The following is a 4939-nucleotide window of genomic DNA, read 5'->3' as shown; positions in this document are numbered from 1 at the left end:
TCAACTGTTCTTGAAATACTTTCTTTCCTCAGACCAAGTGACGTGTTATTTAACTCTACTTGACAGCAATGCTTGGGCTCCCAAAGGATGGTGTTCAAATCTCATACTTAAGCTGCCTACCTGCCCACATAAATGAACAATGTTTTTCTTTAGGACTGCACAGATAGATCCTTTTTCTCTCCATGATACTTTGCAGCAAGATTTCCACTCTCTTGGAGTTTTTATATTTTATGTTCTACCTACATTGGGAAATTCCATTGGGTGTTATCAAATATTACTGTAATGCTAGTCCTATTCTCTTCTCATTAGATTCTTCCTACTCATTTCAAATAACTGAAGTTCTTCATGGCAGGCAGTGCTAAAGAGGATCCTCTCAAACTACATCTGCAAGAAGAATGGATTTTCCTCTCAGTTAACTTGAGAGATCAAGATATGTATCTTCTGTTTCTAAGGATACAGTGATATAGTTATAATTTCTGTTGAATAAATAGAAAAGATGATGTGGCAAATGAATGAAGATTATGACAGCAGAAGGAAATAAATGTTTAAACAACAACAACAAAAGAAGTGCAGCACTTAATGCATACTGCAGAAGATATCCTGGTCAGGTGTGGTTTATGTAATGCTATAATAAAGAAGAAAAAAGAACAGCAATTCACAAAATAGCTGGTCAAATAATGAGCATCATAAGATGTCTTCTCTGCACATAAACAGGGACTTACATTGTGCAGATGAGTTCCTGGATTATATTTGTGACACCTTCTGTTATCTTCAGATTTTTTCAGTTATACCTTGTGACTCTTTACATTTGATGCACAATGCTTTAAACTTTTCAGTTCTCCATGCAGAGATACTATTACATTGTGGTACTGTGTTTTTGTTGGTTTTTTTTTTTCACTTAGAGATTATCTTTAAAACCACATAATTCCCCAAGGCATCCCAGAGTGCTAGGATCATTTTTTTTATCCTATTTACTCAACCCAAGAAGAATCTTACACACATTATGATGGAGATCATACTAGTGTAGTGATCTTTGTTGAGTAGTCTTCAGTACTGAGTGCAGGATTTCTAAATGGTTGAATACTTATGGAATGAGTGAAGGAACCAGTGATGTTAATTTAAAAGCAAAAGCCAAGTCAGAATTTATCATGCCAGTAGTGTCTCTAAGGTAGAGCTAAGAAGCACAGCACTTTCACCGTGCTATTCACATGCAGACGTTTATTCATCCCACACTTTCTATCTTCTTTCAAAATAAGCAAAAATGTCTAATATTTTCATTGCTGTCAAACAACAGCTGTATATTTATATAACAACATTCCCATGAAAGACTGGATTAATTCCCCATTGTTTTTACATCAGATACTGAAGTAAAAAAAATTGATTTTTTTCTCTTTTATTTGAACTATTACTTTTTTCTTACACCAAATAATATGTTACACCAGAGAGACTGAAATTCCAGCAGCACTGCAGAGTTCTCTAACATCATATACACAAATGTGTATAGCCATGTCTTATTAAATTATAAGGTAAAGGGAGTATCATCTTATAGTTTCTAATTTAAATATATATATAACTTTTTAATCCAGAGAAGAGTGCTACTTAAAATAATTTTTTAAAAAAGTGACTTTCATAATGTCTGAGGAAATCTATGAAAAAATGTTTTTTGAAAAAAAATTAGTCATTGTTTTCAGAATGGAGAAAAAGAGCTAGCTACTATGAGTATCATAATTTGGACCAAAGCAAAATCTAGTTTCTCAGATGAGATAGAGATGAGGAACTCAGTTAAGCTGACTCCTCATATGAACAAAAATAATTACCAGGAGGGAAGTTCTATGTTTATTTATTATTTATTTCCCCCTCCTCCTCAAGACTATAGGCATTTTGAATAAATGCTGCAGCTAAGATTGCTGTTACAAAGACAAGATCTTCTCACTAAAAATTAGAAGATCCACCAACCATGTTTGTTTGGAGTGATGTTGAAGTAAAGTGTGAAATTTTATGATCTTTTTTCTTAGAAAATGAACACAGTTTATCAGGAAATGCGAAGTACCCCTGTCTAAGGACAATTTCTCTGATGAACCAAAGACAGACAGATGATCTTAAGGCTTGTTGGGTATAGAAATTTGAGTCAGTTCACTCTGAACATGCAGTTTGGAGGTATTTTCATGAATTGGTTTAGTACATGACCTAGAACTACTCATGAACAAATTGTGATAGTGTCAGTAAAACCAGCGGAACGTTACAGCTAATATGTGGTTAAAGTTAAAGAAGTAAGAAAATTGGAGCAAACAAAGCAATTATTTCATTGAAGAAATCAAATAGCATGTTTTTTGTTGAATATTATGGCATTTTTGTTAGTTTTTTAAAGTTGGTTTTCAGTTTTAGTTTAGGGTGGATTTTTTTGTTGTTGTTTGCTTTTGGTGGGAGGAAGGTCTGCTCTCTTCTTTATATCTGTTTCCAGGCCTTTTTCAGACATTCAACTTTAAAAACTGAACTGAGCCCGTGGTTCTTATGAGATCAAAATACTCCTTGACATAAAAATGCAACACAGGAATGCAATACAGCTGACTCCCCCCCGACAGTTTGGTCAACAACTCACTTCATCAGAGAACTCCTATTGTTTATGTCAAAGTCTTTGATGAAATAATAAAACATTGCTTTTCTAAATTATAATCAATAATTGCAGTAGCTCACATTCTCAAACTTGAGAACTATTAAGTGTATAATATGACTTTGCCAGCAGACTTTGCTTTCCATACTGTACCAAATATATAGATCTGCTTAAATGCTAAGAAATGATTACACAAATTATTTTTAAATTATTACCTAGATCTTCACTTGTATTATATATTGCTCCCACATCTAAATTGACTGACAGAATCACAGTGGCTGCTCACAACTTTTATCTTCCTGAAGATACAGGTGAGATTTTGACTAGATATTTCAGTCTGTCCAATTCATGAGTGCATAAGAATTCCTCTCAGCTTTAATCATCAATGTGGGAGATGTTTCCTTTCCCTTGTCAGAACATAACTGAAGTAAATGAGAACAGACCATGGAGGAACATCATTCCACACCGATCTTGTCTTTTCCTCTGCTGCTGGCTTGTGAAGTGGGCAAATCATATTGTTCTCCCATGCTTAGTTTCCCCTTAAGGTAAATTTAATATAACTACACAGTTCTTTTTTTACATAATGCCATACATATGGATGAAAAGTGATACTAAGAGGAACATCTTCCACATGCAGAGGTCAACTGTAGTTCTCTCTGTGGTTAAGAAAGAGGATTAAGAATTGTAAGGAACTAAAGCCTTTATATGCCCAGTCTCCAGGAGTATATTCAAATCTCTTTAAGCATTCTTGATTTGATTTACAGTAGATGTCTACTGAAATTTCATCAGTGAGTCTCAGCAATCCCCAAGTACGCTGGCCTTCTGGAATAGAGTAATATAACTGCTTCTAAATTCCCATCCAGCTAAGGAGAAGTAATCTCTGAAAAGAAGCTTAGGACATAATAGACAATATTAAAACATCTCACAATTACTGTAATTTAACATTTAGCTTACATTTAGCTTATAGAAAAATAAAAGCTACTTGTGCAGTATACCTTTGTGCAGCTTCCATTGAAAATGTACAAACAACCTTGTTATGTGAGACACAAAACACTTTCCCAAATATCATATTAAACTAATTACTAGGAGAATGACAAAGCTCTCTAATGTGATTGCTCTTTCTTCACAACAAAGGCAAAAATTACCAGTTTCTCACAGCCTAAAACGGGTTGTGATTGGAGTTAGATGAACTGATGTTGATGAATATTCACTTGCACTGGTTATGTGTGTGAAAAGGCACGTTAAAATGTATATTTCATCCGTACTAATAACTTCCATTCATCAAATAAAATCTTTTCTTCCTTTTTACGTAGAAATTCAACTGAAGTCAGTGACTGACAAACATAAATAAAGTTGTAGCACATCATGGGTGATACCCTTCATATTTTGAAAGCCAGAAAATATTGCCATTTATAACGATATTTGTACTTATTGGTTTTGCTCAGTCTGTGTTTCCATATTTCTCACAGAATAGCTATACTGAAAGAATTGATCTCATTTTCCAAGAAGAATAGATCAGAATAACTATGTTTTTACATTTGTTTATGTAGGGTTTATTGTTGTGTTTTTCGTTTTGGATTTTTTTTTCTCATTTGGGCCCATGGCACGGATACAAAAAATATATTGCTGAAAGGCATCTGCAAAAGCGGTCCCAGGTTGGACCACCTGTTTACATATATAGTGGCATTTCCCCACCTAATGTGATACAGAAATATTGCATCTGGAATACAGTCCAGATGGCCATTTCTGGCTATCCACATAGCTGATGGCTATTCGTATTTATAGGTCCTAGATAAAATATATGGGTAGCAAAATAACAAATACATCTGGAGAAAATGGAGGACCACAGATATAAAAAGTTTGTTGATGTCACCAAAATAAAAAGTGTGCTGAAGAAACTGAAGAGAATTTTTTTGTAATTTCACAGCTCTGGAGGAGGACAAGGTCTAAATGCTACGCCAGAGCTACTAGAAATTGACTTAATAATCTTTCATCAATATCATGTTTACTTTTATCCAGTCGTTACTATGACTCACAAATGCACTGGTAGTAAAATCAGAGCAATTTTTCAGAGACAGTGTTAAACGGCTTTTAAACATCTAAAGAAGGGTCACAGTACCATGATTTTTTTTTTTTACTATTTGAGACATGATCACAACTGATTTTATTTTTGACTTGACACGAGAATCTAATAACACATTTTTTAAGAACGTAACATGAAAGTACAGGAAAAAAAACTGAAAAAACATATATGAATAATTTAGAATATGAGATCATACCAATTGTAAAAGAAAAAAGTATTTGGTTGTATTTAATTTTTTTTTTTTT

The sequence above is a fragment of the Meleagris gallopavo genome, chromosome 10, assembly GCF_000146605.3.
Source record: "Meleagris gallopavo isolate NT-WF06-2002-E0010 breed Aviagen turkey brand Nicholas breeding stock chromosome 10, Turkey_5.1, whole genome shotgun sequence".
In the NCBI taxonomy this organism is placed as follows: domain Eukaryota; kingdom Metazoa; phylum Chordata; class Aves; order Galliformes; family Phasianidae; genus Meleagris; species Meleagris gallopavo.
This window is presented reverse-complemented; position numbering follows the sequence as displayed.